Source organism: Podarcis erhardii, assembly GCF_964252035.2.
Source record: "Podarcis erhardii genome assembly, chromosome: 6".
Taxonomy (NCBI): domain Eukaryota; kingdom Metazoa; phylum Chordata; class Lepidosauria; order Squamata; family Lacertidae; genus Podarcis; species Podarcis erhardii.
Genome location: NC_138510.1, coordinates 51,810,048 through 51,825,581, shown reverse-complemented (window position 1 = coordinate 51,825,581; position 15,534 = coordinate 51,810,048). Strand labels below are relative to the sequence as shown.

The window sequence follows — 15,534 nt, the reverse complement described above, 5'->3', positions numbered from 1 at the left end:
CACAATCAATACTCATAGCAAAATACAATAATAAAACAATGAATAAAATTTACAAAATTCATTTCCAGCAGTTAAAAATGCATGATTCAGCAAAAACATTTTTGCCTGGTGCCAAAAAATGTAAATGTTGGCTCCAGGTGGAATATTATGTGGGCTCTAGTGCTAAAAAAAGCTCTTCTCTCTTCTTGTAAAGGAGGCACATGAAGGCGAGCTTCACTTTTAAATGCCCAAACTGGGCTGGAATCATTGTCATCCAAAACTGTCTGGAGTTACTGAATTGTATAAATTGTTTTGGTGAATTTGTTGCTGCTGCTTGTTTTATTTACAGTATATGGTATTGTGTTTGATAGAGTGATGGCAATGTGTTTGTTTTGATGCTACTGTGAATATTGTGAGCCGCTTTGAGTTCAGTATTTGTTTTGGGGGAAACATAATATAATGTTAAATCAAATCAGATCCACTGAGACTGTCACTCACTATTACCCATGCTGGCTATGTTCTGCTGTTTCACTCAGGATCTTCTTGGAGGCTTCCCATAGGCATCTGGTTGGCCACTGTGAGAGCAGGATACTGGAGAAGATGAGCTTCCTGGAACCAGGAGGACTCTTCTTATGTTATTGTCTGTTTGAGTACCTTGTCCCAAAAGGGAATATTTATGATTAACTTATAACTGAAATCATACTGAGAGGCCTAGAGGGGATTTTTTCAAGAGTGACCTTATGACCCTCTCTTTTAATGCGGCCGAGACACTTATAACTTCCTGGATTCAGCTGGCCAATCCTCTACCATTTGATGTTAAAATCTCAGAGGGGCAAGGGGCAAGCAAACAGGTTAATTGCAGTTCTCCAAGCACCTTGTCAACAACATTGATCCTCCACAACTGAAAACAAGACTAGATGGTGCTCTGGGTGTATTCACTCATGGACTTGCACATAAAGCAGAGATCAGGTTGAAATGCATACAAGCATTTTTAACTTCAAAACGCGTGGTACGCATGTCACAGCTGGCTTCCAGGGATCTATCATGTTATCTTGTGGGTCAGATTGGCAAAGACCTTGCAGCACCTGGAAAAAATCTGTTAGCACTATTAGCACTAGCATTATAGAACACCGGCTGTCCTTCTCAAAATGTTGATGGTGTTGCCTCTAAAGTAAACTTGGGGATAGTAGGAGCAGTTGAAGCAGATTCCACAAGATTTCTTCTGCTTTTCTAGATTCTATAGGACCAAAGAGTGTATACAAAATTCCACATTGGAACAGGATTGTGTTTACTCAGTAAAATCTTGCTGGCATAACTTAATCTTTCAGAGCTTTAGTTGAAAAAGAATGTAGCACAACAAATTCAGAAAGAATAGTTGGAATCTGTATCCTTGATAAAAAAACAACAACAACACATTTTGAGAGAGGTTGCTTTCTGCAGTCAGTGTGATTTAAGCCAGAACAATTGCTTAATCAAACAATTCTAGCCAACAAATTTTATATTTTAAGAGTTACTAAAGTGGAATTTTGCCATTAACAGGAAATCTACCAGATTCTTGTACGAAATTTGCAGATTCTTAAGACATACAGTGGTACCTCGGGTTAAGAACCTAATTCGTTCCAGAGGTCCGTTCTTAACCTGAAACTGTTCTTAACCTGAAGCACCACTTTAGCTAATAGGGCCTCCCGCTGCTGCCGTGCCGCCAGAGCACGATTTCTGTTCTCATCCTGAAGCAAAGTTCTAAACCCGAGGTACTATTTCTGGGTTAGAGGAGTCTGTAACCTGAAGTGTATGTAACCTGAAGCGTATGTAAGCCAAGGTACCACTGTACTAGGTTTATTGTGGATGTGGGTTGAGAGGGTCTGTGCAGCATTGTCCTGGATTTGAGTTCAACTCACATTTATTGTGTCATAACAAAGCTGCCAGAAGTCAGTTGAGTAGTGGTGTGGTTAATATGGGTTTTGTTGTGAAATGGACACATACTGAAGCAGTTGGACTGCTGATTTTGGGCCTTGTCAAATATTGTGGCTCTTTATTTGCCTTTCTAGGGATTAAGCAGTCCTTAATCATGTAGCTTCTTCATGGCTTCTTCATGGCCTACAGGCAGCCTGGCTGCATAAATTTGTATACTCTCCAGCTAGGCGATTGGTTCCCCCCTTTACTTGTGGATCCTTACATATTGCTTTCCTTCTCTAATGGCCTTCCACCTACACATGCTCATTTCTTTTCATCAGGTGTTCCTTGAAGTGGCCTTCACACTTTTCCAGTCTTGCAGCAGGCAGGTGTGTCTGCGTAAGATGGACTTGCCTGTGCTGGCGTTGCCCCCAGCTTCATTGCTTCTGTGTGTACTGTCTGCACCAGAGAGGTGTAACTGCTTGGCTGAGGAAGAATCTGAGGGGCTTTGGGTGGCAATAATTGATTAAGAGGGTAATTGCCCTGAAAATTCAGATTGATCAGAAGGGGAAAATGATAACTTGTGTAACCATTTAAAGCAATGTGCTGTCAATAAGGGAAGTTAAGACAGAACATGTGGAGAGTAGGGAGAAATGGATGTATGAAAAGCTTGAGAGAGAAGAGGGAGCCATGCTTCTTGGGAGTGTCTTGTCACTGACCCTGGGCTACTTGGGATTCAATCACTTTTATCTTTCCCTCCCTCTTTCAATCCAAATGCCTTTTCATATTAGAAAATTACAATCTGCTCTGCTCATGCAAGATTTATTAGCTCTGCTGAGCAATAGCGCAAGAGGTAAATGATGGCACGTTCCATGCAATTTTTTTTCTGGGTGAGATACGATGAGCAACTTGCAACTTTGTAAGGGTTCTTCCGTGGATGTGCCCAAGGAGGGCGAGTGAGTTTAGTTTTCCTTGGTCAGCACTAACTGGACCAACCCTCTTGTATTTGCTGGGATTCTATTATTAATAGAACTCCTCTTACCAATTTGTTTTTAAATTAAGCACTGCTCAGATTATTCTGTATTACCTACTTTCAAATACTTACTGATATTTTCACTATGTTCCCATACAAATTTCCATAGCTTTCCAGTGCAGAAAGAAATTAAATAGTCCACATAACCTTTTGACTTCCCTAGTCCTTCCCAATCCAGGGGTTCCAAGTGTTTTGCATTTGTTAATATTAGAAACAAATTTTATAGCGAGGGAGCTAAAACTGATATTAAATATTTTCCACTGAAACTCGGAAAGTTTAAGGATAGATTTAGGAGTAGAACTCCAGTCCTCTGATGCCTATACTTGGGCTTTATAGTTTTAGTGGATTTGAAAGTTGCGCTAAGGAGATTGCTCTGCCAGTGCAAGCATTGCTGTTTCATCAGGCAAGCAAACTCACTTGCCTTTCTTATTTGCTTGCACTGTTCTGGGTGTTCTCCTGACCCCCAAGAGCTATGAGGGGAGAGGGGGAACCCCATTGTGCAGGCTCCCGCTAGTGTAACTATTTAGTTGAATCCAGCCCATTATCTTCTCCTTTGGAACGCTGCAGATATTAAATCACATGGTATATTTGCTAGACTTTTTTTGAAGTGACTGGGCAGACCAATGACTTGGCTGAACTCCGAGTGAGAAATATGATATCCCTCTGCCCCACTGGACCATATTCCTGGGCACACATTATGCTTTCATTTCATCCTAAGAAATTTGAATTCTGCCCAGTGACTAAAACGGTGCTAGTTGGCATGAAATAAACTTATTTTCATACTGATTGCAAGATTTTGGTTTTTGCAGAATTCCAACTGTATGAAAGGAATTGGTGGTGGTGGAGGGTAAGAAATGAGGTGAAGCTGGGGATAATTATGTGGTAGGACAGCCTGGTCCAAGGAACATATGAGGAAAGACAACGAGGTTTTACATGGCAGGAGCCTTGCCTTCTTACCATTCAGAGCCTTTTGCGATAGTATTTTTGCATTTTTTCTCTTAACCAATGTGTTGCTCTTAAAATTAGCATTGTTCCAAAATTCAGGTTCTTTATGCTGTGTGTTTGTATAGATTCAGTATACACACAATGCTCACTACTCCCAATAATTTATGTTGGCTTTTCTTGTGGGTAGACACCAATTGGTTGCATACTTCATTTGTTATTTCACAGGCAACTAAGAGTGGACTATATATTTATGTTGAATTATACTTTCCATGGATTGTTGCCATGTGAATTATGCAAGCTAACTTGTTGTTGTTAGTTTTATTGGATTTCTTGCTCAAGCATTACCACAAGGTTCCAGGGCAGATTATAACAATATAAATATACTATATTAAAATAAGTTAAACAATGTACATATATGGTGGGTGTCAAAGGCAATATAGTGGAGAGGGAATGCCATGAAAAATGCCCTCTCCCAGGGCACCTCCACTTGAACTTCTGAGACACGCCCCCCCCCCAACCTTAACACCTAGGAGGGCCTGTAGGGAAGGAGGTAGTCTTTCAGGTATTTGGGCCTACATTGTTAGTTGTCATAGCAATGTGCTGGTCAATAATCACACAGTTCAAAGTTGGAGTTAACTCTTTATTAACAGAAACACGATTTCACAGATCTGGCTGAGTGTCAGGCCTAATGAGCACATCAGCTCGTTCATGGTGGTCTCACTCCATGAAAATCAGTTGCCAAGGCTGTAAGTCCTCACCTCCTCACAGCCTATGATTCCACTCCATTCCAGGGCTTTCCCCACACCTTTCTTTTTTTAAAAAAATGATATTTTATTGAATTTTAACAATAAAAAGTTATAAAACAAGCAGTAAAGAAAACACAAGGAAAAAATACAAAAACACAAAAATACAAAATACAAAAAATACAGACAATTAACATAAAAACAAAGAAAAACAAAAAAGTCCCTCTTTTTTATCTTCTCCTCTTTAGTTAACTTATTTTCCTGACTTCCTCACGCCTCCCTTTTTTGTATTCCACTTAAAATTTAATTCAGCAAATTCATTAACTTCAAGCTTTCAACTACCATCAGTCCATTCTTACATAGTCTTTTACCTTGTTACTAGAACCCCTTCATTTCATTTCAATGTCATCGACATTCAAAAATTTTACAATGTTTCTGTAAGTAGATTTTAAATTTCCTCCAATCTTCTTCCACCACCTCTTCTCCCTGGTCTCGGATTCTGCCAGTCATTTCCGCCATTTCCATATAGTCCATTACCTGCATCTGCCATTCTTCCAGGGTGCTCTTCTCAACACTTTTCATGCTTCTTCTGGTTCTGGAAGACAAGTGGTGAGGGGAAATAGTTGCAGCAGGAGGCGGAGACACTCATGACTCTTCACCAGCCTGACTCATCTCTGCCTCTTGGCCTCCCTCTTTCCACTTGCCTGCTTCAGCTTCTGCCTCTGCCACAGACTCTCCCAGCTCACTAAGCTTTGTTACCCCTTCAGCTCCTGACACTTCTTCTTCCCAGTCTTCTCCCTCCAATCACTCACTGTCATCCCACCACCACTCTCCGGGCTCTGAGCCTCCTCCTTCCCTTGGTGGTACCCTGGCTGGTTCCTCCCACCATTCCTCTGTGTCCAACTCGTCCATGACATTTGTTGTCTGAAAATATTCACCTTCCTCCGCCTTCTGTTGCTTTGACAGGCTAACCCCAAGCTATACGAGGATAAGGTGCAGCAGCAATTGTGTCATTTTAAGATCAAGTTAGCTACAGCAGCCAGCTTTTGCTGCCGCCTTTATGGTTTGCAGACTCAACAGACATCCCCAGAGTTGCACATGACTCATTGCCTATCAAACCAAAGCCACTAGAATTGCAGCCCAGTCACCTTCCTTTATGCCATGGGGTGGGGAAGTCTCTCTCACCTTTGGGGGAAGCGCTTTTTGCCTGTTGTGGAGTGAGACATTAACCCCTCCCTTTCCTCCAGTCCTCTGTACTGGGCTGGGATTTGGGTTGCAGGGTTCAAAGATATTCTTACTGCTTTGGGGTGTCTCCCAGCTTGGTGCAAAGGGAGAAATCCACTGCTCTTTACCCATAGATCCTTTTGTGTATGGCAGAAAACTCAGGGGAGTCGTAGGGCTGGGAATGGTCACTAATAATATCAGCCAAGATTTGTGGACTGCTGCTTCAGAGCCTGAATGAACTGTGGAAATCAGACACGTATTCCCCACATCTCTGCTTCCCTGCCGGCACATTTTTCTGTAACATATGAAGCCATTCTGAGCTTGGAGGTTTTCAAGTAGCAGGTGTTCATGTCACCATGACTGTGGGTACCACTTAGTCACACAATTTCACCTCTTGGACTCCCACCAAAGCATGAGAGGAGTTTAGGTTATTGGAGTTCTTTCCTGGGGCAGATTATGTGTTAATGGAGCCTTTGTGGTACTTCTGGTTTTGATGCAGTTTTTCGGTTTAGAGCTTCCAGTAGGCACTCTTTAACTTTTTAAAGACCTGTGCTAAGGTTCTTCCCCCACTTCCCCCCTTTCCGTACGTGCTGCCATGTTCTGCTATAGTAGGCAAAGCAGATAGGCCGGCCACTGGAAACACGTTCCAGGAATCACGTCAGCTGTCATTACTTACATTACCTTGATTGGGAACAGTCAGTTATGTCACCGTCTATCATCACACCTCTCATGGGAGACATTGGCAGAGGAGGAGAGGAAAAATGGGATTATAGAGCATTTGTCTGGGTGCTCAGCCAATCCCAACACGCTGCTAGTGGAACATCAGTCATCAGGCAGCTTGAAGTGAGGGTACCTTGTATGATAGATCATCCCATGTGAGAGGGAGGCTTCTGAGACTGTTCTAATGCAGATTCCTCAGAGAAAGCCAGTGGTGTTTCCATAGACATTAGTAGAATAATTGATATTTTGAACAAATTACAAAGGAAATTGTAGTATTTTGTTTTGGGATTGTATTTTTTCTGGGCTAGTAGCTGTATATGGTCATATTTTCACTGGCTTAAACTACTTATATCTGATTTTTTTTTTTAGCGGAGAGAGGCGCCCTCCCCCATTTGTTCTGGAGCTTTCTCTCAGAAAACCTGCTCTTTAAAGCTCAAACTCGAATTGAGGTTTGCTCCAATTGAGTGCTAAAGAGCAAGGCAAAAACAGACAGAAAAACAAACAAGCAAGCTTTGGGCAGAAACAAACAAAGGCTTGGACTCAGAATTTTTAAGCATGGGCCTGTGCCTGAAAATAGCGGGGCAAAAGCTAAGTGTAGGTTAGCCCTAAAAGGTACCCCTGCCCATATGGGCCAGTCGTGTCCGACTCTAGGGTTGTACGCTCATCTCGCTCAAGAGGCCGGGAGCCAGCGCTGTCCGAAGACACTTCCGGGTCACGTGGCCAGCGTGACGAAGCTGCTTCTGGCGAGCCAGCACCAGCGCAGCACATGGAAACGCCGTTTACCTTCCCACTATAAAGCGGTCCCTATTTATCTACTTGCACTTAGGAGTGCTTTCGAACTGCTAGGTGGGAAGGAGCTGGGACCGAAAGACGGGAGCTCACCCCGCCACGAGGATTCGAACCGCCAACCATACGATCAGCAAGTCCTAGGCACTGAGGTTTTACCCACAGCGCCACCCGCGCCCCTATGTTTCTCCAAATCAGTGCCTTATGAAATCCCCCATGATTTTCCTAAGGAGATTTGTAACCTCCAGTGATAATTCAAAGGGTTAAAGGCCACAATGGTTTTGTATGGGAACAAAAGGAGTCCCCCAGATATACCTGGCAATGAAGAACTGGAAAAAATGGGAACATTTCCCAAAGCTGGATCCCCAGATACCTTTGGGAAGCTCACAGTGCTGGTCAGAGAGGATTGGGTATGGAAGATGTCTTTGAAAATCTCTCATGCTCAGAGCAGCTACACTTACCTGGCGAGATACCATTTTAGAGACCAAAGTTCATCTTCTGAGCAAAAAGGAGCATTCTGTTTCAAGAGTGTTTCTAGTGAGTAAATACGTCCTATAAAATGTTCTGAATGCCTCTCTCTGTTAAGCAGAGGGGGAAGTGGTGCGGGTATGTGGAGTTAGCATGGCCTTTGGAGTAAATGGAAGGCTTGGTGAGTGTGCCTGTGTGTTCTGTTCTTTTCTTCTCTTGGTCAACTGTGGCTGGAGATAAGAGTTTCCCATTTGAAGTTCAGAAAGAAAAAGAAATCTATTGTTAGAAGAGACTTTCTTTTTTGACTTGATTATCTATCTCCAGTGATACAGAGGAGGAAAAGATTTATTCTGATAAAGGCAGCATTTAAAAAGAAAAATCAACCCGCATGTGAGTGTTGCTATTCTCTGTACTTCAAAGCTTGAAGTAATATAGAATAGTTTTTTAAAAGCCACCCTAGCCTTCTGTGGGAGATTTTTTTATTTTTATTTTTTGGAAGCGGCAGTATCTGAAAGGGGGCAGTATCCTGCCTCAACATTTAACATGGCATTAAAATCCACCTGTGGTAGATGTGATTTGGCACATGCTGTGTTAGCTCTGTACCACATGATGCATGAAGCAGTGCACACCCAAGGTCCTTGCAGACAGAGGGAGGTTAGGCACAGGATCGAGATGAGGCTTTTTGAGGGATTTAAGCAGGGGCAGGATAGTTAATGGGATGAGATATGAAAGACTATTAAAACATCAGTGGAGCAGTGCATAATATAAGAACAATCTTTTGGGGGTCAAACCAATGGCCCATTTAGCCCAGTATTATAGCTATATTATTTCTAACAGTGTCCAGTTCCAGATGCTTTAGAGTAGGCATATAACATCACAGTTTACTGCGTAGAGACTACTCTAGTCAATGTCAATGGTTTCCATCTTTTTTCCAGGGGAAAGTGGTTTGGGCACCATCGCAGCAAGAGGATATATATGCCTTAATGATCTTAATTAACAGGGAGAGAACAGGAAAGGAATTGAACCTTCAGTGGAAAGACTTATTTGCCTACACCTTAACTATGCATAACACATTACAACCTTAATTTGTCCTGACATTAATTTTAGGATATATTCTATTATTTCTTTTCTTCCTTCCCGCAATTTCCCTTATTTGAACAAGGGGAAACTGAAGGTGAGAGAGAAAGCAGTCCTCATTGGGTTGTTTTGGGGGCCCCTTCCGTATGTTTTTAAACCTTGTGTTAAAGCCACCTATGTTTGCAAACCTCAGGGTTCTCCCTAGTGTGCTGACACCTCTTTCTTGTTTCTCATTGGCAAAGCTAGTCACTTGCTTACTAGTTGGTATTGGGTTGGTTTTGGTCAAATAGACCCAGGTATATAAATATCAAATCCAATAGATAATCACTTGCCATGGGTAACTAATTGCAAGGCTTGTGTGAATGCAGTTGAACCTGAGCATGTAGCCCAGCAATACCAGACCATTGGGATATTGTACTTCCTGCACTGAGTCCCACAGACTTTATTTCTTTAGTATTTCTTAGATGCTCTCTTATTTATTAATACTCATTACAAAATGAAAGCATTATTTTTCATGAAGCCCAGCTGCTTGGAATCGCCTCTTCAATATTCTGTCCTCTTGGAGTGCCCTATTCTGACAGAAGGAGACAAGTAACAACCAGTGTTTGTGCATTAGAGGGATGTAATCATTCTGACGTCAGCTGCTTGGGCTTCACGCAGGCACTGTCTCCTCTGCTGGTGCCCTTCCATGCTGATGCTTGGCATCCCTTCTTATCTGGTCCTTTGCTACCAGAAAGAGACCACCTGAAACATCAGTTTCCTCAAGTTCTGGGCTTCCAACACATCTTCATCCTGACCTGTGGCATCCTGTGCTAGGCTACTGCAAGGCCGTGGACGGCTGGCTGGTTGTGGAAAAGAAAAAGCGAGCATGCGCTGGAAATCTCCCCTTAAAGAGAGCAGATTGGGAAGCTGCAATAGAAACCAACAAACTTATTACCACTTACGACCTAAAGCGAAGCTGGAAGTGAAAAGGATTCCAGCCAAACACCCGGCTGGCAGTTGCTGCTAACGAGCCCTCTCTCTTTTGAGCAATGTTTTACATTCTCTAAAGCTCTGCTGAGCCGGCTCTCGTTGAGGTTCTGTTAAGGTAGATGGCAGAGTCAGGTCAGATATCTTTTCTTTTCTTTTCTCTTTCTTCGCTTTTTTTTTTCTCCTTTCCCCTTTCTTGGTTCTCTTTATTATCTGGAGTTGCTCTGGCTCTCTCCCTCACTTCTGTTTCTCCTTTTGTTCTCTCTTTGTCTATTTATCACACTGTGAAGGTTGAAAGAGATGTTATTAATCTGGGGGAATGAAGGCAGGATTAGTGGTATGAATCGGATTTTGAGAGGTGTAATGATAGAAAGACTCGCTCTGCTGGCGGGCTGCATGAGTTTGATAAATGGAGAGCACTCCAAACTGACTCTCGCATTCCTCCGCACTGCGCGCTTTGCCCGCTGGGGCGTGCCATGCTCTCAGATCTGCCAGCCATCCCACGCCGCTCCTACCTGAACCAGAGCAAAAAGCCAAGGGTAAATCAGAGACAAATATCTCCCCATTGCACTTAAAGAGATCATTTCTTTCAACAGCTTTTTTTCAAACAGAGCCCTGTCAAGTTCTTGGACAGCCTTGTGTAGAGGTAGGATCCTTCCCGGGATTGTGGCTGTGGTCATGGCTGCCCCAGCAATGCGAGCTGCAGTGGAGAGATTACTGGAATGTGTGTTCTGGGCACAGAGCAATGGGGAAAGCCAAAGAAAGCTCTGCTTTGGCATGTTAGTAATGCGTGACTGTGATGGTGTGTTTCAGTTTTCAAACTGGAATGTATCTGGAAAGGTTTGGACCTTTTGGACATGGCGTGGGTTCCTTGTTTAAATGTTTGGGGAGATGTAGCAAGGAAGGAGACAGAGCTAAACTTGGAATGGTGCATCAATGGTGGTTTGGCTGATTACCTACTGGTTATATGGTGTGTTTTCTAAGTGGGGCTGGATAGTAAGATCATCACAAGTCTTAACAGTGGCTATTGGTTAGCGATTTCATTCCATCTGCAGTTTCTCCACTTATGCTTATCTCCTAGTGGTGAGTTTTCAGTATTGTACATTCACGTTGGTTTACACATGTGAAAATCAGTCCTCTTCCTCCTTCTTCCAGCTTTTGCCAGTACAGTCGTAACTCGTACATTTCGGCTCCCGAACGATCGAAAACCAGAAGTGAGTGTTCTGGTTTTCAAACGTTCTTTTGGAAGCCAAACATCCAACGGAGCTTCCGTGGCTTCTGATTGGCTGCAGGAGCCACGCTTTGGAAGTCGAACTCTTCGGAAGTCAAACAGACTTCTGGAATGGTTCGATTTCCAAGGTACGACTGTATTATTCTGCCCCCCCCCCCCCGATTGAAGCTGTGCAGATTCACTGTGGTAGTGACACAGTCAATGCTCAACTGCCCATGAAAAGCAGTGCTGTCTGGAAGTACGCTTAAAGTATGAGGTCTTTCTCTCTTTAGTTTAACTGTGAATCTAAAGTGTCAATGCCACTATAGCTGATTTAATAAAGTATTCCCCCCTTCATCCATGCTGCATCATGGTGTTATCCCATGCTATTGGGAAGTGGATGTGAATGTTGCAACTGTGTGGGACTGATTCCCTAGGTATATACCACCTAATTGCTTCCCTGATGGGAGTGTGGGCAATGGTCTGGTGAGAGTGTTCCATTATATTGTCAATCTCTCCTTCCCCACAATGCCCACCCCCCGTGGTTGCAGTATTCACACACTCTCCAGTGGTGTGGGATTGTATCACGTACAAGAGCTTCTATTCTAAATTATGAGTGTGATAAGGGGGCCTTCTGTTGATCCTTTGAACAGATTGATATTTAAAATTTGTATGCTGTTGTGCTGGCTGAAGACCCACACAGGAACATTTCCCTCCATGTGCCTGACTCATATAGACAAAGCTATGTGTGTTCTGTATGACTATGGCTATATGGAAGAAACTCAGAATCCAGAATTCTCAGACTCTCTTTTATTTTACTTTTCATGTCACTAGTCCTTAGGGATGCATAAATAAGCTAGAAAACAAATGGTCAGTAACCCATCTCAGAAATTAAGCAATTTTAAAGAAGAAAAATATTCTTCTCACACTATTCATAGGGATATGACAGTGAGTTATGCAAAAAAATTAAACCCCACTTGCTTCACCCCAGATTAGCAAAGGGCCTATTTAGTACATTCCTGTTTTGCCTGCGGTTAGAGTACATACAGTTTCCTACCAAGGTTTCCCCCCTGCAAGTGATAGAAGAAAACTGACCAGGTTGACGAACTGGGTTCAAAGACTAATCTGAATTCCATTTAGGTTGAGTCAAACATTGATGGACAGGAGTTTCAGCTTTATATAAGTTGTTTCCAAGTCTTGACCAACTTCATTATTGTTAGTTGGTCACATGTGGAGTAGGGTGGAATTGGGATGATATGAGTGATTTCAAACTTAGGGAAAACAAAATGGTTTCTTGCAGGATCTTCTCTGAAAGTCTCCCTTTAACAGCAAAATAATGGACATTCCCCTCCCCAGTAGTACCACACCATCCTGCATTTGCTGCTTCTGATTTTCAAGGCAGAGTTAATGAGGCATGCCCACTATTAAAAAGATTGTACTTCAAGGAGGCAAACGTTTACTGAAAATTAAATAAAAGCTCTAGCAGTGTAGCAAGTGTGGTGTCCACATCAAATTCTACCTAGAAATAAATTCCAAAATACACATTACGTCAGTAGGTTTTGTAGGTCAGCCAATGTTTTGTAGTTCTTCAGAAACCTTCATTAGGCTAAATCAAGAGCAGAAAACGTATGGCCCTCCAGATGCTGGACTCCAGCTCTCATCAGCATCCGCCAGCATGGCCAATGGTCAGGAATGATGGGAGTTGTAGTCTAATGATATCAAGAAGGCCATAGTTTCTCCAGTCCTGGGTTAGATGCTAAGGTACTTAGCTTGGGAGAGTTGGGGAAAGAAGAGGAAAACAAGATGGTTAACCAAGTTATCCATATTTGCGTCTGGTTGGAATCTTAAGAGATGGAGTGTGGAAAGAGTTCCCTCAAAGTTATTTCATAGTTTATAAAGTCTTGAGCACCTTGAAACCAGCTTACTTGTGGGATTGCTTTAGACTATCGATGGATTGAATCTGTGAAACTGGCACTGTTGCAGGTGACACAGGCAAGGTAGCTGTTTTGGCCTATAGGAGAAAATTCAAAATATTTATTAGAGCAATACCTTTGTTACGACAACCTGAATATCGTACAAAACAGTGTCCACACGTTTCAGCCCCCTCTCCAACTCTTCATCAGATGACATTCAATAAAAGCAAAGAGGACAGGGACCAAGAAAAAAAGTATGGAGCTGGATTGACATATGCGACTTGAATATTTTTTCCAACACTTCTTGTATGTAAAAGATTTGTATGGGTAAGCAGAATGGTCTCCCTTTTGCTTGCTTTAACTGAAAGTACAAAGTAATGAAGCATTTCCTGATCGCGTTGTTCTTCTTTACTTACTGTTGCTGTTTCTCCCTTATGTACGGATGCAGGTTCTCTTCAATCATGATTGCAAAGGGAAATGTTTCTGTGAAATTGGGTTGTTACACAAGGGCAGCCAGGATCAGTTCTTGTAAAGTGCTGCTGTGGTCACAGAAATGGCTATGGCTATATTAATGTTTACCCTGGCTCACGATGTATTCCACTCTTGCTGCATTCCGAGGATAGGCCACAGTTCCCCGTATACAGGGGAAGCTGCTCCTGTGGACTGTCCCCTAACAGAGTATGTTCCTGTCACTGAACCCTTTTCACAGGCAATGTCAAGGTGGTGCTAATAACGATCGGTAAAGTGGATCCTTGTAGTGTTGACTGAGATACTGTGCTTGTTGACTTGTAATCTACAGGTTCTGTTCTCCTAGTGCCAGGAACTGCTGATGAGATGAAATGTACTGTGATTGACACAGGGCAAGGCCTTCATAGGCCCCTTGTCACATGGTTTTCGCATGGTGAGTTGCCTGTGTGCACATTACACAAAAATGGTTCCACCTCAGAGATAGCTAATTGTCTTGTCTGACAATCTCAGAGAGGAGGATTTTTACAAGGAATGTTCTCTTTGTATTGGATGTGTATATATGCGGGTCTTCAAACAAGAAACTTATTGTATCAAAGCTGAAGTGATTTAGGCCCAAAAGAGGGTTGTACCCCATCGGTCACTAACTAGGGTTGGCCTTAGATCTGACCTCAGGATAAAGCAGCTTCCTGGATTCATACACTGAATGTACAGATATGTTAAGACCAATGGTATGACCAATACTTTTTTTCCTGGGGGTACGCATACCCCTAAACATTTCGTGAATCTTTGTTCTTTTGTCCATTTACCGTATTTATTTTTCCCAATTTGAACTATAAAATGGTGATTTTCTTGAGTCAAATTGAGAGTACCCCTAAACATTTTTTAGGGAAAAAAGCACTGGGTATGACCATACTATACAGTCCGAAATCTGGCCCATAATTCTGTTCCTGAGAAACAAAACTTGTTTTTTATTTTATTTAAATTTGGTTTGTAGCCTCCCATGGTGGAGAGACACTGCTTTTCCCTGCTTCCAGACAGAAGGCTAGCAGTTTTCATCTCACTGAGGCAAGAGTAGTCTTGTCAGTGTGACAAGCTTCATACTTCTTGGGAGAGATTCTCAGGTATTGCGACTCAATGGGCTTCCCTGATAGTATTCTGTTCCCTTCGCCAGCAATGGAGTGGGGCATCTTCTATTCCTTGTTACCATTTGACACAATTGAGTTGTAGGCATAGCTCTCCACTTGCATGGCATCCAGTAGGGGTGATTTGCAAAAGGATGCAGGAAGTCAGGAGCAGAGTGTGGCAGGAGCTCTGCAAATACGGTATGTTCCAACTTATTCTTCCTCTTTCGACTTTACAGGTTGAATTGGTTCAGGGCAGCAGAAATAAATGAGAAGAGAAATGATCAGTCAGATATTCCTGAAATCCCATCTTTAAGAGCTAAGTGCATGGCTGCAACTTTAAGGCAGGTAATGAGGCTCTCTCAGATCAGCTCATGAGTGGAAACTGCTAGATTGATCAGGCTGCAAATGGGATAAGTGTAAAAGCTCTATTGCAGCCAGAGAGTAGCCTTCTCTCCCTCAGGTATCTTTTGAATACCTAGCCCTCTTCCAGGCAAGCTAGGAATATACCTCCCAAAAAACACCATTCTCCCCAGTTTGGATTTGGAACCACATAATCCCTGTATCTCTCTCTGTACATCTTACAGCCATCTTGACTTTAGGAGTGTGTAGCCTGGGCACTCAGCTTGCTCTCCAAGACTATGATTTCCTGCTTGCAGAATGGATCAATTGGCCCACTGAGCAAACAGTTCCCATGTAAATAAAGCACTGATCCACGGTTTAAGGACGAGTTCCAACAAAATCATTGGAGGAAGGCAGTAGGTTGCCCTCTTCTGGAGGGTATGATATGTAATCTGAATTAATTTTGACACTTGCGTTCCCCACCCTTTTAGTCACATAAAAGTCCAATCGGGTTGATCTTTAGTTTTACCATAGGCAGGTAAGGGAGGAGAATACTGGCTGCTGAGCAGATCTGTACTGGTTGGGGACACAGAGGGTCACTATCTGCTGTGCTTCTTCCTTACCTAAACCTACGATTTAATCA

General features: G+C 42.7%; 1 protein-coding gene and 1 long non-coding RNA gene across 3 annotated transcripts in view; both read left to right on the top strand.

Annotated features, from left to right (window-relative positions):
• Positions 1–15,534, top strand: part of ERI3 (ERI1 exoribonuclease family member 3) — a 201,504-nt gene that overhangs the window by 88,179 nt on the left and 97,791 nt on the right. The gene's annotated exons all lie outside the window — the stretch shown is intronic.
• Positions 13,597–15,534, top strand: part of LOC309343754 — a 34,229-nt gene continuing 32,291 nt past the window's right edge. The window contains exons 1-2 of the long non-coding RNA XR_014157387.1: positions 13,597–13,861; positions 14,789–14,897. This is a non-coding gene — a long non-coding RNA (uncharacterized lncRNA). The remainder of the gene's footprint in view (positions 13,862–14,788; positions 14,898–15,534) is intronic.